Here is a 27,477-nt window from a genome sequence, read left to right on the forward strand (position 1 = left end):
AGGGACAGCGGGTGAGGAGGATTCCGCTCGGGGAAACGGAGACGCTCTCATTTACATAAATAGAAGAATATTTTATGGCTCTGTAAATCTTATAAAAAAAAAAGAGTCACTCGGACCCCATTAAACATTATTCTAGAACTTTAGAACTTTTTTAATTGGCTACTTACAGAGAGAAAGCGACATGCCTTAAAGGGGTATTCCGCGTTCAGCAAATAGATGTTATTCCCAGTATAATGAACAGTTTTACCCTATTCCCATAGCAATTTCTGGCTGTTTTCTAGATAAAATAGAGGCAGCAGTAAGGGGAGACACCAATGGTTGTATCAGGAACTACAGGACTGCACAAGTTACTTAAAGGGGCACTCCGGAGACTCATTTAAAAAAAAAAAAAAAAAAAAATAAATAGCTTTAATAAAGATTTATTATTTTATAATATAACTTTATTTTTAAAATGTAGTGTATTTTATTTACACACTGAATTGTGGTGCCTGACAGCAGTAAGGGGCCACACCGCCTCTCTGCCGACACCGCCTCTCTGCTGCCACTATCGTTAGTGTCGGGAACTGCAGGGGTTAGAGTTCCTTATCTCCTGCCCTGTTCTAGCTCTGCTGGACAGGGTCCGGTTCCGCCAGTGTACTGTATATTCCTATATACACTGCACAGGGGGAAGAGGCTGCTTGAGATGATGGCTGTGTCCTGTATCCTCTTCCCTCTGTGTAGTGTATACAGCGAAGCAGTGCTGGTGGTTGGTAGTACTCACCCCCAGACATACGGACATCAGACATTGGTAGAACTGGTGTGAGGTGCAGGTGCGGAGTAAGTGATGACAGAGTCCCGAACTTTACTTGAAAATACTTTAGTGTAATACAAGGTATAATCAGGAATAGGTGCGAGGGCAAACATCATTAATACAATGCTTAAGACACTTGAGGTAGACTTGAGATAGGAAGAAAAGAAGCTTGAGTGTGAGCAGGGCCGTATTTACCACTAGGCACCCATGGTCCAGTGCCAAGGGCAGCACCTTGCAGGGGGCAGCACCAGGGGGAAGGAAAAAACGTTTTTTTTGTTGTTTTTATTTTTTTAGTCTCCCACCTCCTGTTCAGACTTGCCAGTAAATCTGATGTCTTTTTCAGGGGGGTGGGGGGTATGGTGGTATTGGTCAGGTCTGGTAAGGCCAATCAGTGCGGAAGATGGTGTCTCCCACCATACACTGAACTAGTTAACTCCCATCAGAAACTAAACTCATTATATATGTGTCCTAGGAAGTCAGTGGGATAGAGTGAAGAAGAGTAGAAAGGAGGCACCTGTGGTTTCCCACCACAGGTGGCTTTGTATCTCTCCTGTGTACCTCTCAAAAAGTTTGTTCTTTTCAGGTTAAGTGGTGATGAGGTACTTTGAAGTTTCACCGCTAGATGTCAGTCTTTTGTATTTCTATGTATTGCACAGCTGAGGAAGATCATGGGTTAATGTTTTATGTGTACCATGTGTTATTGTCGACCAATAGGAGGTTCTCTCTACTTCTAACCAATCTCTTTTCTCATGCACACACTCATCACCACCACTAGCGGGGAAGTTCACTTAAGCCCCTGTAGGGGGAGTTATTTGGTGGAGGAAGTGCAGTCTTAGTTCTTACCAGATTCTCAGAGTGGGAAGAAGAAAATCCTACTGTTCCTACTGTAGTTAAGCCAAGGCCTGGCTGCTGCCAGGACCCCTGACAGGAACAAAGGTCAGTCTAGTCTAGACACTGAGGTGTGTAGATGCAGCTAGAGACAACCAGTCCTTTAACTACTACCACTACGTTCAGTATGTAGTGTTAAGCACTTTAAGGGAGAGGAGTCCGGGAACACCCTCACCTACGCCAAGAACACGTCTAAAAAGCACAGGGCAGTATCCTGAACACAAGAGTAACTAGTCTGGATAGGACATAGCTACCGTAATGAAGGTCTATGTATCCTATCTCACAGAGCAGGTAACTGGGACAGCTCCCCTACCATACCAGCTGTGTATGCAGCATATATCTTTATATCCGTGAAATTTTTTCTTTTCTTTTTTTCTGGTATACAAGGCTGGGAGAGGAGCGGCAACTAGTCATCTGGGAGGGAGGCTGCAGCATTTAGATTACTGTCACTATTAGGAGGCCTCGTTATGCTTACCTGCAGGGAATGGGGGGAACATAATAAAGACAGTATGCCTACCGATTCCCCTGCCAGCACTGTGCCGCATCACCGGGCTCCTGTACCCCGCCGGATGTCATCTATCGGCTTTGGGATACGTCACGACTAGGCTGACACATCAAAAATGAGTGCGATTTAGCCCGCTCAGCCAATCAGTGACTGCAGTGGTGTCCTGCCCGGTTACTGACTGGCTGAGCAGGACATCCGTCAGCCAGGTCATGGCGTAGCTGCACGGGAGCCAGGAAGACAGCCAGCTGGGGTCCGGGAGTGGGACATGGCATGACAGGTAAGTACACCTTCTTTTTTATGTTCCCCTTAAGACCCCCCACCCCACACTGGACATTAATCCTTGATAACTCCATTAAATCCAGATCCTTGTCGGGCCAAATTTAATTAAATTATCCAATGTTTTTCACTTTTTGCCGACTGATACAAGGATCCAATCCCATAATAAAGTGTACAATATTGGTAACCAAAAACAAAAATGTACAGCTCCGGCCCTGATGTTTGCAGGAGCAGCCCCCGCTTCCTCGCTCCCTCCATCTCTGTAAGTAATTTCATTTTATCTGTACCATGAAGCAGATTTCTTCGGCGAACAGAAATCTATTTTGCGGCTTTGGCTGACGTGAGCGATTTCTTACATGGAAAGTCTGTATTGGGGGGGGGGGGGGGGCAACATCAATTTGGAATTGATTATGTTGTAGATGAGAAAGTAACAAATTAATTTATCTAATTTAACAGAATAGTATATAAAGGTTTAATTACTTAAGGGAAAACTGTTTGTCAATATGACGGCTCCGGACCAAGAGATCATGGAATATGTTACTTTTCCAGAAGCCGGGGGAAGGGGGGGATGTGTTTACTGGAGCCTCACACCGGGAGCACCGGACGCGCGTGTCAGGCCTGGTAATTGTAGGTGTAATTAAAAGACATCTCTGCCACTAATAGATGCAGAACTTGTCATCTTCACATTTACGGCTACGTCTGACTAATTTGCCATACCTGGACATCCCACCATGCAATTCTAATGGGGCAGAAGATCATTTTCTGCTATGTTAACGTTTTGCCTTCGCTAATTTTCTATTAAATACACAGCTGAGGTGTCGCCGGGATGACAGCTTTGATGGACACGACATTTAAGGCCTTGTAAACCATAAAGAACACCTGTCACCTGTCACCGTCTCTTAATGCTTTTTTTGCCATAATTTATTTCCGATAAACAAAATTTTTAAAAGTTTTTCGGCTTTATCTGCGTCTTATATTTAAAATAGTTTATTCCATTTGAAGTGCACCTTTATAACATGGCCATGGAGTGGTTTTCATATCCAGAGATTGCCTCATTTTTTACCCTTAGGTGTTTTTGACTGTCCAACCAACATTCGCTTGGACGTAGGTACTAGAGGTGGTCGGGGAGTCTAAAACAGATGACAGTGGGGTGGGGCTTAGCATGTGCTATGTGCAAACGAGAGCCCAAGAAAGCCTGGGCTGTGTACCTGGCCAATCATTTGCTTCATTCTAGGTTTTGGAACTGATGAACTAGTTTAGACTGAAGTGTTGCTGGTGGAAGAGTTCCTGATCCCACAAACACTTGGCTTTTCGACTCCCTGCATCTGAAGAAGTTGAATGCCGCCCTAGAGCTGCCAAGAAAACATGGGTACTGCCTCCGGGAGTCAAATGCCGAGCACTTGGATGAGAACCTTGCACACTCCAAAGAGTTTGGCAAGTCTGCTCAACACTGCTTATGAGTGTAGGCAGCTGTAGAGGTATCATGGCTGCCAGACCCAGGAATGAGGAGGGGTCACCCCATTGGTATTAATGCAGATAAACATTGTAGTATTTGCACTACATGGCCGTTTCCCGAGTTTTATATCCCACAAGCCTCTAGTATTGTATTTCACAAAGCTCCATAAAACCCTGGCACATTTCAATTGTGCCTGTATTGATTGAAGTCCGGTTATACGTCTGGGCTGTCAATCCAAATTATATTCATAAAAAAAACATGAGAAATGGCGGCACTTTCAGCCCTGATATGGATGGCCTCGCCGTTATTAGTAAATATTGAGTCCGGACGGTAGTAAAATAGTTCTTGTTCGTAATCTGCCAACGTCTCCCACTTCTTCCCTTGAATTAACTGGAGATGACACCAAGGTGAGGAGTTCGGGATTCTGAGATAGAACATTAGCAAACCAGACATGAAAGAAAACAATAAGAAAGGGATGAAACTTAAAGGAGAGGAAGGCGGATATTGATTTCAGATATAGAAGGGAACTTTTGTTTTGTTTTGTTTTCTTTTGGTAGGAGGTATAATAAGACATGGGAACAACACAATCCCCCTTATAGATTCCCATTGTTTTACGGATGTAACAGTTTGTTGACCAAGATAGTCGTCCATTATGCGTAGAAATTTTGGACCCGGTGCACTGCACGGTGTCACTGGGCCCCCATGTGCTATTATACTAATGAATAGGGGGCTTTAGAGCCCCCTTAGGTATCATAGGAGCAGAACATGCAGCGGCTTTAGGCTCCTGGAGAAAGGAAATCCCCCCCCCCTCCCATATTGATCAGCCAGAGTAGAGCAAAGCTACAAAGAGCATCCCTTACTATAAGACAGGTCTGTGCATTACAAGGAGGCTACAAAGAATCTGCAGCTATCCAGTTGGCTGAGCTGTGAGCTCTGATACCCTGCTATTGCAATGCACTACCATGCACTGAGCCAGCTGGTATCTATAGCTATATTAGAATAAGCAACAAGGGTAGAGGCTTTGGCTCTAGGGCACCTCTCCAGCCCGTTGGCAGTGGTGATGGCGTCTACACAGGTGTTGCTAGTCCCTTGCCCTGGGGCACACCCAGCTGGTGCAGTCAGGACACAGTGAGCAGGAAGGATGAGAGAAGAGAGCCACGGAGTGGGTAACTTTCAATAATCATCCATATACATGAGACACAGTACCAATGTGAATGGAGCAGCAAATGGTGGTGCAGTTGGTGCAAAGTGGACCCATGAATGGTCAGTAGTTTCTAGAATACCTGAGGTGGCAGAAAACACACTGGTAGGTTCCAGGGGGTAGAAATACAGAATATACTGGGGTACTGCCGCTCTGGAGATGCTCCCACCCAGTCGTCTACACAGCAGAGTTTGGCTCTTGTGTCTGCTTCCAACATCATCTTAAAGAACTGACTGATCACTTGCTGTCTACGATATCCTGACCCTTAAAGGGGTTATCCAGCGCTACAAAAACATGGCCACTTTTCCCCCTACTGTTGTCTCCAGTTCAGGCGCAGTTTGAAATTAAGCTCCATTTACTTCAATGGAACGGAGTTTCAAAACCCCACCCAAACTGGAGACAACAGTAGGGGGAAAGTGGCCATGTTTTTGTAGCGCTGGATAACCCCTTTAACATCCACCATCCACCATCTCCACCAAATAATCAACGTTCCTCAACTGACCTTTCAAAGGTTACAGTTATGTCTGATGGGTGCAGCCTGAACAGTTACAGGTCTGTTCTTCATATTTTCTGTGATTTGGCTCTTTGCGAGTCACTTGTGGAGATTCTAAGGTACTGTAGGTTAACACTGAGAAAAAGGCTAGGAATTTCTGCCTGTAAAATATGTACAGAGCAATGTACAATGTACAGTGGAATATACGTGAGGAATGTTCCGCCGTGGATCCACTTGCCGCCCAAAGAACTGACATGTCAATACTTTGGACAGATTCCCAGGGAGAAATCCCATAGAAGTCAATGGGTTTTTGAATTTCTGCTTTCCTTTCAAATTCCGCACCTATTCCATAACAGCTGAAGAAGAGGAAATTTCAAGCGGAAACCTTTCCAGAGAACAAGTATTGTGTTCCATCTCCACCATCTCCTAGGCCCAAATGGCTCCAGAATCTCGGCTCCCCCAACCTCTTCCCTGTTATCACTGTGAGACCAAATCGCACAATCAAGAATCAGGATCCCGAGACCTTCACAGGTTTATTAAAGAGAAAAATAACAACGGCATCACATTGTACCTGGTCCCCAGGCTCCCCATAAAACGTCTATGTAGCTTCTCCATCTAATTATTATTTATTGATTTCTGTATACTGCCTACAACTGCATGCATCTCTCTATACATCCTGTTTTCCTGGGAGGATCAAACTTGCAAGGAAATGCAATTTTGCACTAAAAAGGCAGAATAAGATTTTATTTTGAGACCTGGGATTATTTACAGTGGTGTGAAAACATATGTGCAGAGTCACCATGTATAGACGTCCTGTAGATGTTATAGATGTAGTATCGGACAAAAACAACCAGTATATTCACATAATATCACAGTTGTTAATTAAGCACATGTTTACAGGACACCAATATATATTCTACATGAAAAAGTATTTAGTCCTTAAATATAATAATAATACAGCGATCATCCTTTAACAGATATTTATGAAAATATCCTTAAATATTAAACACATTGGCTGAACCCAATCATGTCTTATGTATGGTGGGCAGATTTGTGTGTGTGTGTTGGGGGGGGGTAAGTGTTGGGTAGGGGGAATTCCAACTGGTCTTTCTAATTGTTTTCAACAAAATATCACAATTGTAGGTCTTTTGTCCCTCTAAGCCTATAGCTATTATATGTGCAACTATATGTGGCAACACAGAAGAATAATAAAGATATAAGGACACTAGTCACTTTGCCAATGCAAATAGCAGATACACAATGAGGTGTAAGACAGAAAGTACAGGACTTACGAAATATGAAAAACATGCTGTGGGATACTGCATACTCCCCTTCTTGTATGTGGTTGTTTGAAGGAACCTGCAAGAATAAAGACAAGAGAAAACAGTGCAAAAATCAATATAACATTTCTCAAGTTTAGGCAGCTCACAGGTACAGTCCCCGAGTTAGTGCAGACTCCTGGCACAAGAATAAAATCTATTAGAGTCTCTATAGTACAATAAACAAAACATGGAGATATATATATATATATATATATATATATATATATATATATATGGGTTTTTTTTCTTCCTCAGACAAAAACTTTAAAGAATGTATGTGCAGGATCAGAAAGGTATAACTTAACATAAAAAAGGAATTCTCTTGTTTGTGTTCCTTAAAGTCATGTGTCATGCTCCGCCCACACAGGCTCTGCCCCTTATATAAAGAGGCCCATATGTGGCATGTGCTTGACCGGTCACTTGCTAGATGGTAATGTGTGACACCACCTCTGTGGTGGTTGGTCGAAATATAGCTTAGCCAGATGGTATACTGTCATGATGCCTGTGCCCTTTGGGCACACAGGTATGGTGCCACACCTACTTTTAGTTTAGGGAGGCTAGCTATACCCTTTCCCCTGTGGACGGTGACCTGCCGGTCTGTTAGTGGGTCCCTTGGGTACTTATTAAGGTGGTCCTGAGTGAAGTTGTGACCCACCTGGACTATCGGTACCACCACCCACAGAAAGGGGGATGAACCAAGGATGTAGTGTCTACTGTGTAGGTGCTGGAGTAATAACCACTGAGTCCTGTAAGCATAAATTGATCTTACTATAGGAATACTTTGTACAATAGTTGATAGTAGACTGTAAATCTGACAAGACAAGAACTGCACAGAGGACCTTTCATGTAGGAGAGCTGTGAGTAGTTGAGAGAAGTTTGTGCAGAACATGTTTAGAACAGCACAGGGAGTTTTGTACTGCAGGTTCAGAGTAGTAGAGAGGAGGATGTCATAAGAGTCCCAACCCAGGGTAGAAGTGTGCTCTACCGGAACGTTAAAAGAATACTGTAGACTTAAGAATAGATGTTTACTTGTGCCTGTGTTTTGACTTCGTGTCTTTACACCATCTATTGCCCACCAGTGTCGGACAACCTGTCCTAGAGGGTGACACAAGCCCCAGACCCTGTTACCTGGGTTGAGCAGAGTGGCCAAGATTTCCGGGTGACACCTGCACTGCGAGATAGAGTATGTAGGCTTCTAGCAACTTTGCTCTATCCGGATCAGTTGCTCTTGCTATCAGGATACTGTCCTGCACTCTTAGACTTGTTCTCTGCGTGAGTTGGGGTTTTCTCCGACTTGTCCTCTCCCTTGCGTAGCTTAACACTGCATAGTGTGTGGAAGTGTGGCTTTCAAGAAAAGGGTGTCTAAGTCTCCCATATATGTCTGCTCTGTTCAACAACTAGATTAAGACTGCAGAGTGCAGCTCTGGAGTGAGGACCTGGCAAAGCCAAGGCCCAGATGAACCACGATAGGGACCAACTTGTTTTGCTTCCTCTCTGCTCAGAAACGTAGCTAAGACTACATAGGTGTGGGTGTATGCTTCCTCTCCCCATGTGACAACCTCCTACAGGTGATGCAATAACCCCTGTGAGTGTTGGAGAAGAAAAGCATAGAAGAAGGAGCTGTACAAAAAATAAGTACTGTTTACTTACAATAGTGACATCTTGTGGCAAAACTTAGGTACTGCTTTATCACCACAGTTTACTTAGAGTAGAGACTTTTGCGAAGGGTGTAACCATAAGCAACACCCGTGTTGGGACACCACACATACACATTATAATAAAGTCTTAAACCATCCACAATGGTTTTATACAGTCATTTTCAGAACATTCCCGGAAAGATTGTTTGTCCTTCCACATTGATCATATAACTGTAATCAACATCGACATTGCAGGGCAACGACCAAGTTGTCCCGGCACCCAGAGGCCCTGGAGTCTGCTGTGACTGATCCACTGATAGAGCGTGCCTGTGGCAGACTTCACCAGCAGAGCACTGGATCTAATGGATCAATACGTATACATTGATCTATGTAAATCGTGTGATTAGAAAAAAGGAAGAAATAACTTTTGAAAAATATTTTTTTTAAAATAACTTTTAAAAAATATTTTCAAAAATCCCATTGAAAATGTAGGGGAAAAAAGTGGGGGAAAAAAGGGTTTAGAATACGTGGATGCAGATTTATTTAAAAAAAAAAAAAAATAGTAAACCAAAACCAAAATGTTGGTATTCTTGGATTTGTACTGGCATGTAGGACACATTGAGCATGCGAGTTTTACCGAACCATAAAGAATAAAGAATAAAATTATTGATTTTCCCACAATTTTTCCAAATTGCATTTTTTCCTTTTGCCAAATGATATGACAAAATCAAGAGTAGCAGTGAAATGTACAACTTAGGCCCCCATCATGGGTCTTAAAACAAAAATATACATCCAAAAACGAAATTCACAGGGACGGGAAGGGGTTAAATAACTCTTCTTGCAAAACTAAAATGAACTTGTAGAGTAGACCTAGAAAACATTATAGCAAAACAAGCTTGTGTATATTATAGGCGAACTTAGTGCACATCTGCTGCTGACACCCGGTGACAGCCGTAATTATCATACATATCACATTGCTTGTCACAGGAAGATTTTCATTAGTGCAGGAGGTGTCAGTTCCGTGACGTCTCCGTGTTTTTCTGCGGTCTCAATCATAGACTCTGACTTTAAACTTCCATTTTAGTTATTTTTCTTCTATGAAAATAACAGCACAACATGGAATAAAAAAGTAACATAGAGACGGGTGGGAGAGAGATTCTAACCTGCATCTTAATGCCAGCCTGCTGGGAAATGTGGCAGCAACTGGATGCAAGCACACTGATCATGTAACGGTGAGCCGAGACACGGCCGACAGGAACGTCCTGGAAATACGGCGGACTATTGAGAGTGACTGTCTCTTGGAATATGTTGTTGTTGGCCAGAGGCAGCAGTCTTTTTTATATTAAATACTGTATGTAAATTGTATTGGCAATTTGCATTTTGGCCACTAGATGTCAGCAGAAGGGGCTGCACTCCAGTCTCTCCTTTTACAGCATGCAGTAAAACAGTTGTCACAACTAGTAAATGAATGGTTTATAGCTGTGCTGTCCAAGCGGCAGCCCTCCAGCTGTTGTAAAACTACAGTTTCATCATAGTTTTAGCTTTGGCTATCTATGATGGCAATTACAGTTTCACAGCTGAAGGGTTGCAGGTTTGACACATGTGGGTTATAGTACAGGTTGTACAAAAGACTTTCTATCTGCCAAAAACAAAGCAACCCACAGGTTGTGTACGGTATTGCGGCTATTACAATGCAGCCAAGCTGTAATACCAGACACAACAATGGGCAAGAGTGGCACTGTTTTTGAAAAAAAATAAGAAATAAAGCAGCCATTGTTTTCTAATCCTATACAACCTCATTAAAGGGGGTTATCCAAGATTAAAAAGCATGACTGCTTTCTTGCATAAACAGCACCAATCTTGTTCTCAGTTGGAGGCAGATTTTGCAGGTCAGTTCCGTTGAAGTTTATGGAGCTGAATAATACCCCACACAATCAGGGGTGGTGCTGTATTTGAAAGAAAGCAACTGGGCTTCTCTAATTCTGGATAATCCCTTTAAAGTGTCCCTGTCATGTCAAACAATTTAGAAAAAATCAATAGTACAAACAAATGCAAGAAAGGCAAAGGAGCTTCCTTCTGTACTGACAAGGCTGCACCCCTCCCCCCCTCCCCCCAATCTGAATATTATCAGAGCAATGCCATCTGCGGCAGAGTGAAGACAGGTTTTCTCTGCCCATAATAGCCTATGGAGGGGGGAGGGGCCGAGGAGGATGAGTGAGCAGGGAGGGAAGGGAAAAAGCCGCCTGTGCAATGTGCAGACTTTTTGGCCACAGAAAACGCTGGACTCACATGTTAGACAGCTTACTGCTGGTCAGGGAACTTCTGACGGTTTGCTACAGTGAGGTAGGATGGCAGGATGTTGTTTAGTGTATATATAGTGTATAGGAGGCAGCTAGTCTATATCCACACTACAGCTGAACATAGGAACAATCGATAACACGCCAACATTATACTTTTCACAGTCCCACACATTGTACTCACTACAATCACCTATTGTCATGGTGTGATCCTGTGTTATCTCACTCCAGCTTCATAGATGAGGTGTTAATTATATATTGTAAAGCTGCCGCTATCCGTGCTATAATAATAACTGCTCTAATTATATGGCGCCAACTATTTCTTCTCTACAAAGTCGTCTTCACTCTCTGTCCCCAATGGGAATAGAATCTAAGGTCCAACTAACCCACTAGAGTATCCAGAGAAGACCCAGGGAGAGCAGACAGACTCCTTTGTTGCCTCTGGTAGGATATGAACCCAGAACCCCAATGCTTCAAGGAACAACACTAACTATATAAAGTCGGGGGTCGGACAGTCTTTTCAAAAGAGTCGGGGAGGAAGTGGTTGAACATAACAACATACACCTACCTCCCGAGCTCCAGTGCTGGGATCCGTTGTCCTCCACTTCAAGTCCCGGTGCCCGGCGGTCTCCTGGTCTGAGTGGGGACCCCAGCTTAGCTGACTGGCTGAGCGGTCCTGACACGTCAAGACCAAGTAGGCTCTTCTGAAAGACAAATGTCTGACACCGGACTTCACCTTTAAACCACCGTCCTCCCAAGCTGAAAGGCAGCACCTCCTCAAAACAAGCAGTGTCAGCCCTTTCACACGTCCCATAAATTTATCCAGATTTCTGGATAAATTTCCCACCCCCTAGGGTTCTATTGGGCATGGATACCCTCCAGGATTTTTCCCTTCAGGATTTTAAGAACTTTATGGGGAAATCCAGAATTCCACACAGCTCTTGATGCACATCCATAATCTGTCCAGAATTTCGAATGCATTTCATGGTGGTCCGGGCCAGCGCTAGCACCCAGGCAAGTGCCGCTGGGTGTTGACGCTTGCCTTTTAACTGTATGTGCTCCTAATCAGAAGTGCATACAGTTAAATGCGGCACTGCCATTGACCGGGCTGGGAGCCATTGGCTCCAGACCCTGTCAGTCACTCTTGTGGCTGGAGGCAGCATTATAACTTTGTCCACAAGAGGCCACTAACACCCTCAGCGTTGCAGGACACAAATGCTGTCACTAATGAGCACGAAAGGGTGAAGGAGAAGCCGTAGGGGAGCATGGCTGCAGCAGGTGAGTATGATTATTTTTGATGATTTCCTGAAGCCTCCTGAAAGGCTTCCAGATGAGTGTTTTCTGACCCTAAAAACAGCCACGGACGTGTGAAGGGGGCCCAACCTCATCAGAGGACAAGTGTGCAAAAAAAAAAGAAAAAAAGAAAATCTTGATCTAAACAATAGGTAATTTTCTAAACTACCTTTTTCTATAAATTGTAAAATCCTCCGGTAATAGACGGCGTTCAGCGCGCGGGAGATAGACACCTACTTGCAGAATGTCTTCTGTGACAGCTATTATATAAAAATACTGCGATAAACAATGCGAGCATCCATTCCGGGGTGTAAATTACAATCTGAATTTCCAAATTCTTTCATCAGAGATTCGTTTGAAGCCGAGATCAAAGATCCGCGGCGGGCATGTCATGTGTACATTTACAATAAATTACTTTCCCCATTTTAAATGGAAGGTAATTAACATGTTTGTAGAGTTTAGATGGCGGCACTTGATGCAGGAGCCAAATCAGCAAAAGTTTTTTTTTAATTAATTTCGGAGACGGCAAGTTTTTTTTTATCTGATCCCCCGCACGGAGCAGTCACTTACAAAGAAATCCGCCGGCGTCCCTCAGATGGAGGCTTTTTTTCATCATTGCCGACTGGTGTCTTGTTAGACGTAAAGGTTAACGTGTCATGATGGTGTTTGTGGGGGGGGTCGGAGGGTCGGGATGAAAGGAACCGGACTTTAAAGCACAAGTTCATCTTTGAACTCCATGTTATGTCCGAATATCATCTACATAGGAAGCTGAATCACTACAAGACTGGATTTGTATCATGCAGTGGACACGAGAAGTGAGAACCACCGGGGAAGAAGAATGTATGGAGACAATTCCGTCAGTGTCAAAAATACTACGTGCAGGAAAAAAAAAATCACAGAGTTGTGGACATCACAGAGATTAGTTCTGAACTTTGCAAAACGTTTGGTTTATTACAGAACGGTATTTCTTGCAAAGTTTAGAGGATCACGGCCACACAGTTTGATACACATAGAAAAAAAAGAGCCTATACTTACCTGTCCGCACTCTCCTGGTGTCCTCCTACGGGTCTCCGATGTCCCTCGTCAGCTTCTTTTGTGTATATTTACACTGCCTGTTTTGATTTGAAATGAAAAACAGCAACATTAGAATAAAAACATGCTATTATAAGTAAATAACACACAAAAGAAGCTGGCGGGGGAGAAAGCAATCGGCATACATGGGGATTGTCTCTATACAACTGCTTAATCCCCTAAAATAAAATTTGATAATAGTCGGTGGTCTATCCGTGCTCTTATAGCAAACAATAGTACCCCAGCTGTACAGGTCACTATTGTGAATTCTTGCCTATAGAAATAACAGTTAACCTTATGACATAAGCAATAGGTTTAAGTTTTCCGGTGAGGTCACACGGGGCTTGAACTTTTTGGAAGTATGTCTGACAATTGCTTTCTCCCCCAGCAGCTTCTTTCATGTATATTTACTTATTACAGCATATTTACCTTCCAATGTTGCTGTTTTTCATTTCCAACTGCAGCATGGGAACAAAACCATGCTGTTTTAGTTCAGTTTGTTTAAGGTTCAGTTCAAACAAACCTAAACTTTGCCTTAAAGTTGTTCATCTCTAATGTTAAAAAAATGGAAACAAAATATTCAGAAAATCTTAATATATTCAGTATGAGTGGCATGTGCACAACTGGAGCATATTTGAGCCCAATCATTCATCATTTTATAACCAGTGGCTGAAAAAGTTGGATGCAGCCATAGGGAGTCCTTGAAAACATGGATACAGCCATAGGCCATAGGCTGTATCTATGTTTTTTCCTGGACTCCCTAGGGCTGCATCCAACTTCTTTAGCCACTGGTTATAAAATGCCCAATGATAAAATTCCATGCTCCAGTTCTGCTCATCTCTAGTGTCTAAGGAATGTTCTGCCACGCTGAATGCACTTTAGGCACAGAAATCATCAAGATCCGCTGCTGGACTCTCCCTTTGCAGTTGCAGTCCTAGATGTGCTTGATGGAAGACATGTCTGGAGATGTTGTAGGCCACAGTAACACTGTAATCGTGGGAGCAGGACTGGTGTGACGTTCCCTATGGGAAAAGTCTTTTCATGATGTTGCCCACATGGTCATCAAGGGTCATCAAAGTATAGGCTAGACCTCCATTTTAGTCTCCATTGCCGTCTCTCCATGTTAGCAGCATGTGGAAATCATTTCAGTGGGGAAATAGTAATCAATATGGCTGCCATATAAGCTAAAAGAGGTAAGCACCAGGCATACACAAACTCCTCTACATTATTCTCTAATAATAGCCTGTACTGCATAGATGGGGTGTATCAGAAGTCAATAGTGTATTGACTTATTTTCCAGGGTCGGACATTTTTTTCAAAAGAGTCGGGGAGGAGGTGGCTGAACATAAGAACATGTACCTACCTCCCTGGCTCCAGTGTAGGGGCTGCTGTGCCCTCCTCTGGTTCCAGGTCCCCAGACCGCTCCCTGGTCTGAGTAGGGACCTGGGTCATGATGTGTCAGTCCCAGTGCCAGTCAGCGGCCGGGTAACCGGAGTGGGGGACAGAAAACCGCTGAGCTGGAGCCAGGGAGGTAGGTGCATGTTATTACGTTCAGCCTTCTTCTCCCCAACTCTTTTGGAAAAAATGCCCAGAGTCGGACTTACTCTTTAAATTTGACAAAAAAATGTTAATTTAATTTTTATAAATGAACTGGCAGCTGATCCTTAGATGATCACAATGAGATGAGTAGAAGTATCAGACTTTATCCGTCAGCAGAATCAGCACTGTGCTGTATTCATAGCATTATAGTATTTATAAGGAAGGAGTTCTTGTTAATTCCAGTAAAATCTTCCTCCTTTAGCGTCTCTGGAAATGGCTGTTGTGGCTGCGGCCCCTTAAGTAGGCGATAAAAGCGACTACAACTCCCCCGGCTCCCGGATCACATCAGACCCTACCTGGCTGCTTCCCTGTAATAGCATGATCACATTTCAAGATAAAATGGTGGACTTCATAAAGGAAGGGTAATCCGGGGAAATCATGTAACTCCGCCGGTGAAGGCGACGACTGTAAAAAGTTACCATCGAAATAAATTACCGAGAAAGAGAAGACGGTAACTTCATGGAAAATACTGAAGGTTTTATTCCACAAGAATCCATGAACAATATGCGTAAATGGGTCATCCAGGATTAGATAATACACAGCTACTTTCTTGCAAAAACAGCGCCACCTCTGGTTGTGTGCAGTATTAAAATGCATCTCCATTCACTTCAATAGAACTGAGCTGAAAAGGACAAGAAAGGTGCGAGCAGAGAGGACAAGCTGTTCAGGTTTGGCAACGCTCTCAGAATCCAAATGTTCGGCATTTGGTTACCAGTGGCTGCAGAAGTTGGATGCGTCCCAAGGAAGTCCTGGAAAACCTACAACCTATGGCCTATGGCTGTATCCATGTTTTCCAGGACTCCCTAGGACGGCACAACACCACAGCCAGTGATTAGCTGAGTGAAGTGACCATCTGCTCAGCCAATCACTGGCAGCGGTGCTGTCCCATCTCAGTGATTGGCTGAGCAGGCTAGAGGTGGGCCAGAGACAGAAGAAGGAGGATATTGGGAGGAGCAGGGACAGGTAAGTATTGATGAAAGAACTGGTTATAGCAGCTTAACACCCGCAATACTTTGGCTATTTTAGTGCAGTTTGTGTAAGGTTTAGCTCAGACAATCCAAACTTTGCTTCAAGTTTCTGCCAAACCAAACTTTTCATAAGTTTGCTCACCCCTAATTCTGTTTAGTTTTGACAATATGATGAAATGGTGACTCACATGGGGAATCCTACCTCTGACCACTTAGATGCCGCAGTTGCCGTTGACCTTGTCATATAATGGGATAAGTGGCTGGGATCAGAGTTAACCATGATCATGACCATTGCACTGGGTAAATGGCTATGTATTACAGCTGCGGATAGCACGAGCGCAGCTCCTGAGCACACACCATCCAAACAATGTAACTGTATCAGGTTGTGGCTAATATTCAAAAATTTAATTTACATTTATGTTATTTTGTAGTAAAGCGACACTAGGGAGAATTGTTAGTTGCACCCATTGTAGCCGCCCTGCTGGATGCAGAGAGACCGGAATTCAGAATGTCATAGAAGTATAACTCTGATTATATATTGTGTCAGGGCAGGACCTCAGGGGCGGGGCATGACCTCAGGGGAGGGGCAGGACATCAGTGGGAGGAGCATGACCTCAGGGGTGGTGCATGACCTCAGAGGCAGGACATGACCTCAGGGGCGAGACAGGACCCTTGACTTCTCTGCGCCCCCTCAGGCCCTGCACTAGGCATTACAAATAATATACCTGGTTCTGCAGAATACGTTGCCACTTTTATGAGAACAATGTGAAATAATAGAAAATAAACGGATGGCTTTCCGTCTGCTCCCATCCATCATTGCCCCTTCCCTCCTATGTACACAATAAAGATCACCGCATCCTCTATGATGTCAGCCCTGGTAAAATGAGAAAACAAATGCAAAGTATCGCCGTCCGCCTCTGTGTTCCACTTGGAAGCCATGTCCTCATCAATCACCCCCGCACTACAACTCATATTTCAAAGTGACAAACTAAGTATCTCAATTCTTGGTGATGCTCGCGGAGGACGCCGGCGCCATCAGCCATGCATTATTTCACAACCTCCCCTGTAGCAAAAGGTTTATTTAGTATATCATTTGCCAATGCCGGATCATAACTTACCTGAGCCGGAGAAATCTCCATCGCTGCTCGGAATTATCCATCTGCAGCCTCGGAAATTACTATGGAGGAGAAGGAGCGATGGCAAGGGATCTACTCACCGGGAATCGGTCCTGTACTGTTACTGGGGGACAGGGACAAAATAATCCCGCTCCAAAAGACGTCGTAACGTAGTGATACACGAAGGTCACATGGCAATTCTGACCACAATAGGGGTCATGTGACCAATGACCGCCATGCACTATGTGCACTGTGGAGCTAAGGTGAGCAAAACTGGTAGCCTCGACCTGAAAGTCGTAAGAAATCCAACCAAGATGTTGGTGGCCACTTGTGGATTCCATTCGTTGACCTTGTGTGACCACTGCAGGATGACGGAGACGCCTGTCGTAGCCAAAATCATTGGGTAGCCTCAACCAATAGGTAACCTTCCCCTTAAGGGTATGTGCACACTACGGAACCCAAGCGGATCACCCGCCACTATTTCTGTAGCTCGCCCCCGCTCACGGCCACGGGCATCTCCGCCTGTGCCATAGACTCCATTCTATGATCAGGCAGATTCCATCGTCCACCCAAAGAATGAACCGGTTCATTATTCAGGTGGATGACAGAATCTGTCTGACCATAGTATGGAGTCTATGGCACAGGTGGAGATGCATGCGGGGGCAAGCAGCGGAATCCATAGCGGGTGATCCATCCGGATTCCTCAGTGTGCACACACCCTTAAGGGGTTGTCCAGGCTTGCAAAAAACATAACTGGTCTCTTCCAGATAAAGCGCCCCACCTGTTTTCAGGTTAAGTGTGGGTATTGCAGCTCGGTTCCATTTAAGTGAATGGAGGTGAATTGTAATACCACACACAACCTGAGGACAGGGATGGCGCTGTTTTTGCAAGAAATAGCTGTGTTGTTTTTTTGTTTTTTTTTATACTGGATAACCTGTTAAAGGGGGAGTTCACAAAAAAAGAAGTGAATATTGCTGTGCAAGGACTCTCCTGCAAACACTTCCTTGTGGATTCTGGCCAGAGTTACTGCTTATATAGTTATGGCTTAAACTTATAATGAAGACTAAATTTTCTGAACCAGTGTGGAGATTGGAGGGAGCTGGGGAGTGGATATATATATATATATATATATATATATATATATATATATATATATATATATATATATATCGGGCTATAGCTTAATGAGTCACATAGTTTGCTACTTTCCAAAAAAAAAAAAGAGAGAAAGGTTAAATCTTTTCTGCAGAGAAGAGTCTGTAATGTAATGGCTGCGACCTGACGACAACGGTAACTAATCATCCGATCACACAGAGTGACAGGCAGCGCTGTCACATCACATTGAGATACATGAGGTCCAATTCATCTCACGCATTCTATTACTGTAAATTAACAAGGCGTATTTATACATGCTGGCGCACTGGAGGACGATGCAGCCGCCGCCATTACAGCATCCACTCACTGCTACTCTATACCAAGCCGCCACCGAGGATGAGTGCAGAGATGTCCGGGCGCTGCTTACTATACGATACATAAGAACTCCGAGTCAAAGGGCGCCCCCCCCACTATATTATAGTATGAGCTGGGGGGGGGTCTGATATCACATTGTTACTAATATAAATATTCTGCACAGCAATCACGTTAATCAGATGCCTCTCGTTTCTTACAGGGATCCTTCCCTCCCTCCCGTCCTTCCATCTTTTCTTTTACAATTGCTCCTGCACATTGTAGGGGCATAGACAGGTGCTGGGTGCCGTGCATGTCATTAAAGGGGAACTCCAGAGAAACACAATTGTTTTCAAATTAACTGGTGTCAGAAAGTTTACACAGATTTGTAAGTTTGGAGGTGTTATACAGAGGGGGGGGGGGGGGGGGGGGCTTCTGGTGTTTTCACTGGGGCACAAGGTCCAGCTCATAAACAGGGAAACACTTTACTTAAGTTGATAGAGTAAACCGCTTGCTGCTGCTCTGGACAGTTCCTGACATGGACAGAGGTGGCAGCAGAGAGCACTGTGTCAGACTGGAGAGAATACACCACTTCCTGCAGAACATACAGCAGCTGGTAAGTACTGGAAGACTGGAGATTTTTTTTTTTTTTTTTTTTTTTTTTTTATAGAAGTAAATTACAAATCTTAGTTCCTTAGTAGGGTCTGTGTGGTTCCCTGCAGGTTGTGGACATGGATAGTATGATGGAGATGTATCTTTGTCTATTCACCATCTTCTGGGGATGCGATTCCATTACGTCCATGTAATATATGGGCTCACAAGAACAGACGTTGCTCCCATAAAGTCTTCACTCTCATAGCGAGGGGTCCCGAGTCCATAGGCCCTAAGAGTAGGGACTGAGCAGAACACAATGTCCGGGTCACCACCCGATATCAGAGAGAGCGGGAGAACATGATGGGCAGCAACAATACGGTAGAAACAGGGTGAGAAATGCAAATAATACCAAGCTCTAATATGGTCGAGCATCCAGCACAGGTCACATCACTGAGATAGAACCGACGCATTTCAGGCACAGTTGGCTCTTCATCATGGGATTGGGTTGTCTTCATCCCCTTAGCTGTAAATGATGGAATTGCTTTTTATGCTGTTTTATAATATAACCTAATTGGCGGTTTTAACCTGGAGCATCCCTTTAATAGATGCAGATTATCACCCGTACAGAACACTTTACATATGGAAAGAAGCTGAAGTACGCCGCGTTTCTCTCCCATTTTTTTCCGTATGTGTACAGAACAGCATGCTATAGTATCTCCACTTACTGGCGGGCGCAGCACTCAGCATCGCGTCCGCCCGAGGACACCATCCAAATGGAGAGAATATTTAGCTGGAGGAATAATTCAGACATAAGCAGTATAGCATGGGGCGAGATCACGAGGCATGAACACCTAGCGGGAACGCAATGTAAATGAAGGAGCCGACGGTGGAGGAATTCTAAGAAAATAAATATAGATCACCTCCGTCTTTTCTAATTAGCGCTAATGTCTTATATAATGATTTATGGTCTCCATATATCAAGGCAGCGTATACAGATAGAGTACAGCCAGGGATTTAAAGCAACAGCGCACAATATAGATGAAACCAACCTTACTGTGCAGGTTCTAATGGGATCCATAGGTCTTGGGTCAAAAACACAACGATTAGTAGTTACCTTTACAATAAAGCTCAATTTTTCAGTAAAAGAGCCTTAAAGTTTATTTTCAAATCAACTGGCGTCAGAAAGTTATAGATTCGCAATTTACTTCTATGTAAAAATCTCCAGTCTTCCAGTACTTATCAGCTGCTGTATGTCCTGCAGGAAGTGGTGTAGTCTCTCCAGTCTGACACAGTGCTCTCTGCTGCCACCTCTGTCCATGTCAGGAACTGTCCAGAGCAGCAGCAAATCCCCATAGAAAACCTCTCCTGCTCTGTACAGTTCCTGACATGGACAGAGGTGGCAGCAGAGAGCCCTGTGTCAGATGATGTGTAGAGGTCGGGGTCAGAGCGGCCGATCTTGTGGGGTCCCTGGTGCGTAGTGGTCAGTACCAATCACAAGTGTCCAAGGAAGGAGAACCAGTAATGGGGGACAGGACCCGGGGGCCCATGTGTGTGGAGTGCTGGCTAGCCCGTCTGGTCCAATCTCACACAAGAGCTGCTGTAAATGTTATTGGTGGCTGTGATAGAAAAGCGTCAGATCCCCCCTCAGCTGGCCCGGCGCGTCTCTGGAGCGCCAAAGTGTAAGAACGAAGAAATGTCAGGTAAGATACATGTGTGTATGGGGGATGTTATGGCTGTAGGTGCACAACAGTCTCCAGCAATGTGTACACATGCACCAACATGGCCGCTAGTGCACTGTGCCACCATCTCCCCCTCATGTACCCGGTCATCCTCTTATCTGTTGCAGAACTACAAGTCCTATTATGTGACACAGTCCTGCATATTACCCCACACAGCATGCTGGGAGATGTAGTCCTGTATATTACCCCACACAGCATGCTGGGAGATGTAGTCCTGTATATTACCCCACACAGCATACTGGGAGATGTAGCCCTGTATATTACCACACACCATGCTGGGAGATGTAGCCCTGTATATTACCACACAGCATGCTGGGAGATGTAGTCCTGTATATTACCCCACACAGCATGCTGGGATATGTAGTCCTGTATATTACCACACAGCATGCTGGGAGATGTAGTCCTGTATATTACCCCACACTATGCTGGGAGATGTAGTCCTGTATATTACCCTTCACAGCATGCTGGGAGATGTAGTCCTGTATATTACCCCACACACAGCATGCTGGGAGATGTAGTCCTGCATATTACCCCACACAGCATACTGGGAGATGTAGTCCTGTATATTACCACACAGCATGCTGGGAGATGTAGTCCTGTATATTACCACACACCATGCTGGGAGATGTAGTCCTGTATATTACCACACACACCATGCTGGGAGATGTAGTCCTGTATATTACCACACACAGCATGCTGGGAGATGTAGTCCTGTATATTACCACACACAGCATGCTGGGAGATGTAGTCCTGTATATTACCCCACACACCATGCTGGGAGATGTAGTCCTGCATATTACCCCACACAGCATACTGGGAGATGTAGTCCTGTATATTAACACACACATCATGCTGGGAGATGTAGTCCTGTATATTACCACACACCATGCTGGGAGATGTAGTCCTGTATATTACCACACACCATGCTGGGAGATGTAGTCCTGTATATTACCCCACACTATGCTGGGAGATGTAGTCCTGTATATTACCCCACACACCATGCTGGGAGATGTAGTCCTGTATATTACCCCACACACTATGCTGGGAGATGTAGTCCTGTATATTACCCCACACAGCATACTGGGAGATGTAGTCCTGTATATTACCACACAGCATGCTGGGAGATGTAGTCCTGTATATTACCACACAGCATGCTGGGAGATGTAGTCCTGTATATTACCACACAGCATGCTGGGAGATGTAGTCCTGCATATTACCCCACACAGCATACTGGGAGATGTAGTCCTGTATATTACCACACACACCATGCTGGGAGATGTAGTCCTGTATATTACCACACACCATGCTGGGAGATGTAGTCCTGTATATTACCACACACTATGCTGGGAGATGTAGTCCTGTATATTACCACACACACCATGCTGGGAGATGTAGTCCTGTATATTACCACACACCATGCTGGGAGATGTAGTCCTGTATATTACAACACACACCATGCTGGGAGATGTAGTCCTGTATATTACCACACACTATGCTGGGAGATGTAGTCCTGTATATTACCACACACTATGCTGGGAGATGTAGTCCTGTATATTACCACACACCATGCTGGGAGATGTAGTCCTGTATATTAGCACACACCATGCTGGGAGATGTAGTCCTGTATATTACCCCACACAGCATGCTGGGAGATGTAGTCCTGTATATTACCACATACCATGCTGGGAGATGTAGTCCTGCATATTACCACGGAGCATGCTGGGAGATGTAGTCCTGTATATTACCACATACCATGATGGGGCATGTAGTCCTGCATATTACCCTACACAACATGCTGGGAGATGTAGTTCTACTGTGCCACTGCTTCCCCCTCCTATACTGTGTCATCCTTTAATCTGTTGTAGAACCACAACTCCCATTATGGACTGTCAATAGGGAATGATGGGGGTTATAGTTCTGCAACTTGACTGTCCACAGGCTGCAAAACTACAACTCCCACCATGAACTGTTAACAGGACATGGTAAGGGTTGTATTTCTTTGGGGGTAATCTCACCTGTCCTGGTTCCTGCCCTGTTCTCTGGTCCTGTGTGGCTGCTGTGCCCGCCTTCCTCTTCTCTCTTGTCGGAAGGGGGGGGGGGGGGCGCAGGTCGTGGGGTTGATACAGACTGCACAGGGGCCTCTGGGACATTGGGGGTGGGGGGATCAGCTCTGGGACACTATGGGGGGGGGGGGGGTCCTAGGACACTGGAGGGGGGTTGGCTTTGAGACACTAGGGTGGAGGGTGGTGGTGGTCCTGGGACACTGGGGGGTTGAGGGCGATTGGCCCTAGGACACTGGCGAGGGGGGTGCCGGGGGGGTGCTGCTTCGGACACTGCATGGAGGGTGGGTGCCGCAGGGAATGCTTTACATGGGTGGGGGGCCGCAGGGAATGCTTTACATGGGTGGGGGGCCGCAGGGAATGCTTAACATGGGTGGGGGGCCGCAGGGAATGCTTAACATGGGTGGGGGGCCGCAGGGAATGCTTAACATGGGTGGGGGGCCGCAGGGAATGCTTTACATGGGTGGGGGCCACAGAGGACACTGTAGAGGAGGTGGAGGGCTGCAGTGGACACTGTATGGGGGAGGGGGTGATACATCACAGGTCTATGGAGGCTGTACCTCACATCACACAGGATCTGCTGCTGACATTACAAAAATATGGAGCTACGGTCCCTGGGGGGGGGGGGATACATCACATGCATATGGACAATATTAAGCAGATGGTATTAATGTTGTGGCTGTATACGCTGTATCGTTGTATACGCTGCACCAACCACTTCAATGAGTGTTCGGCTTTCAGCAGGCGCTGGTCACACTTATTGTTGTGTCGCTGTCATCTAACACTTTCGTCGAAATGTTTTCTTCTTTTGTTCTTCACCTTTTATAACGATGATGAATCCTCCTAAAATAGATCTTTTTTTTTTTTTCTTTTTTTTTTACAAAATTGTCGTTTACTTCAGAAAGGAACAAAATGTCACCAATTACGTTTGTCAAAGTTTTGTTCCCACTCACAGTTTACGTTCAGGCAATGATTGCACAATGAAACGCCACACGGCCAGGACGGGGGGGGGGGGGGCAACCGGATGCTATTGGACGAATCATCCGAAAATCATAGAGAGACGATCAGCCGTAAATCCATCATGAATCAGAAAGATCATAAGAGATCCAAGTCTATAGCTCAGATGCTAATATATACACAGAGCAGAAGACACTTTACCATCACAATAACCAGTACAGGCTCTGCTTATAATAAATAAATCACATACTGTTTTTTTTAATGGATACAATGTCCCAGAACAGGTCTGCCATTGTCGTTCTGCTGTTTTACATAGGTTGGTATATATGTATATATGTATTCTGGGCTGAAAGTGTTTTAATGCACTCCCACCACTAGATGTCACACAGTGTCAGGCATGGCGGAAGGTATTCATGTAAGGGTTAAAGGGAACTAATCATAACTATAACACATATAAAGCTGTTAGCAACTTCTAATAGAACTGCTAAAGTGTTTTTTTATATATATATCATACTTACCATCTTCTCTTCTTCTCAAGTGTCCTGATAATTTAGGAGCCTTAGAACATCAGCAGTTAGGGAAATGCAAATAAGCTTGAGAACTCTGCTGTAAACCTGCTAGGACCTAAAGCAGAACTCCAATGGTTAGCCTACCCACAAGGTGGGGCCCGTGTTCCTGGATTTGTGTCACTCTGTTCCCTTGACAAGCCATAGGCAGATCTTTCTCCCATAAGGTAGCCCACTGTCCTCAAAGTAAAATCTAATGAAGTCTGTTCAAGCCAATGTCCCTGCTAGAGCAGTGAATTACAGGTCTACCCAAGTAACAAGAGACTTTCTCAATATCCTATATTCAGTATACTCCTGTATACCTGCTTACAGCAGTGATTGCCAAGTACCTTCAGTATTTAAACTTCCCAAAGTATTACATGTCTTAAAGTGAACTCAGTCAGCCAACTCTCAAGCTATTTATACTACACCTAGCTAACAAAGGAACTGTATTGGTTGGACTACACCTTTAAGAAACCTTTTAGGAAAGTTCTAACATCTTTAAGTTTACCCTGGGGGCATTTACCACTTGGATCGCTGTGCCGCAGCAGTAACACAACACCTGCCCTTGTAAGTTACAATGAGCAAACCCTGGGTTACCATATGGACATGAAAAAAAAATCGAATTTTTATTCAGACTGTCCAGGAGATTACAAATACCTGGTAGTGAGGGGATCAGAACTAGTGAAATTCAGGGTAAAACTAACCTGAAACTATACAAAATTAAACTCTGGCCCCTTCAGAGGATGCACATGTCATTTATTAAAGGAGATGTCCGCCCATTTGCAAAACCTCCCATGCAGGAGGGTGCAACATAACAATCATTACTTACCTCTCCCTGTGCCTGTGTTAGGGCCACGGCGGCGTCCCGTGCTCCGGACCGCCGCCGCACCCTCTCTTCCCCATCTGCAGCAGCCGGTGTCCATAGGCAGGGACCCGGCGCTGCTGTTGCTTCGGCCCCAGGGGGCGCCTCACCTCACCGCACTCCCGACTGTCGCTGTGCCGGCCGGCGCGCGCGTCCCTGCCTCCTAGGGCGCGCTCCGGCTGTCTCAGATTTAAAGGGGCAGTGCGCTCCTAATTGGCCTGTATGTCAATCACTCCCTTATAAGTTCCAGCCCTGCCCCCTTCCAGGTGTTGGAGCCTCTACATGCTTCCCATAGCGTTTGGTCCAGCTCCGTTGTTCCTGATTCCTGTCCGCTACCTGGTCCCTAGTCCTTGTTCCTGATTCCTGTCCACTACCTGGTCCCTAGTCCTTGTTCCTGATTCCTGTCCGCTACCTGGTCCCTAGTCCTTGTTCCTGATTCCTGTCCGCTACCTGGTCCCTAGTCCTCGTTCCTGGTTCCTGCTCCTCTGTTACACTATTGCTCCTGTGTTCAGCCTGTCACCTGCGGTTACGCCTACAGACCTCTGCCAGCACCATCTCCTGCCTACTGCTCCTGCCACGCCTCGCCTGCCGTCACTGGCAACCAAGCCAGGGGTAGCGACCTGGGGGTCGCCTGCCGCAGCAAGTCCATCCCACCTTGCGGCAGGCTCTGGTGAAAACCAGTGGCCCCTTAGACACCGCTCCCTGTTGATGTTAGTGCCATCGCTAGTGACGGTCCAGTGGATCCACTACTACAGGCGTTACAGCCTTTGATGCGCTGCATTGTTGGCTCCGGGACCAGAAGGCACTGGGAGAGGCGAGTTGGGACAGTTTGTTATGTTCCTCGCTGCAGTTTGAAAAACTTGGCGTACTTGGCGGACTCCTTTAACCAAAAGATTTTAGTACAAAAAGTCACCGATAGGTAGCCCTGTAGCAATGTAGATCATTCTAAAAATTTTCAATATGCCTTCCTTGGTTTTCAACGTTGGTTTTCAACAACGTTCTCCATTTTCAAAACCATATTTTCCACAATTGAATGCAGTTGTAATTGCTACAATATGCCATTGAATCCCTTCCTTCAGATCTGATGCTGGTCTGTCATAGCAAACCTGATCCTTCAAGAAATTCGTTAGCCGGGGAAGATCAGGGGAGCGAGGAGGCCACACTGTTAGTAAACAACATCACCGGCGCATCTGGGAAAGTCTACATTTTTTCGATGATGCATTTACTGTTGTCCATTTTTAACATCATGTGGATCAGCAGATCATTCTCTGGAGCCATCCGAGTTGTAGACGTTGAATTTTGGTTACGTGGTATTTGCCCATGATGACATTTTTTTTTACCTTTAAAGCTTCAACAAATTAAAGGCCGAAATATTATTCACTGCTCTGGAGAACTCCTCCGTCTATGATCTCATTGCTTAATACCTGGCAGAATTGTACGGAAGACACGAAGGACAAGCGTGCCTAGGGATCTCCACCATCCCTGGGACCTACAAGTCTTCCACAGCTACTACTGTATCTTCTCGGCCTAAAGTTAATCCATCTACTGTATCTCATTATTTGTGTTGAGGAGAGTTGTCGAACTGTTCAGCAACATTCTCTGAACCTGAACACTCGGCAATTGACTCCCAGTGGGCTATTGACTCGGCAACTTTGCTCAACACTACTTAAATTTTATCTATCTTCATAGTAAAACCCCTTTAAATTTTCAGTTGCATTGTGTTGGAGAATATCATACAGAAACAAGGTTATCCAAAATTGTGCAATGGGTGCAAGATCAACAGAATAAGAGACCAAGATATCCATCCCATGGAAGCAGATGATGCAGCTACTGGACGGCTCTAGCAGAGAGGGGTCCAGCCCTGGTCTGTCCTATTCCCTTTGTTATTAGATGGGGAGACCCTTGCAGGATATATCTCCCTGGAGAAACTTCATTTATAGGATGGGGAATTAGCCCTTTATATTAGGGGGGCCCAGTTTGGTCTATACGGGGCCCCTTCTCTTCTACATACTGGTTGATAATATCAGCTACATGGTAGCTCCTCTATTTCGGTGGCATGATGATGGCTATTATTCATATATCCCAATGTAAGTGTCATACTTATTTCTGAAGCCCAGAAGACATCCCTGATATATCTGATAATTTATATTATAAAGATGATCTTCACCCAAGCATGTCGAGCAGAGGAGGTGACGCTTTGGCAGGTCTCCGTATATAGAGCTGACAAAGGATCAGCAGGAGCCCATGTATTTTCTATAAAGAGCATTCAACCTAAATGGAGACATTAGTGTTAAATGCATTGCCTCGGCTCGGTGGGGACGCATTAGGGGTCTCTGACTTACTCAGATTAATCTTGGAGC

Source organism: Dendropsophus ebraccatus, chromosome 2 (assembly GCF_027789765.1).
Source record: "Dendropsophus ebraccatus isolate aDenEbr1 chromosome 2, aDenEbr1.pat, whole genome shotgun sequence".
NCBI lineage: Eukaryota > Metazoa > Chordata > Amphibia > Anura > Hylidae > Dendropsophus > Dendropsophus ebraccatus.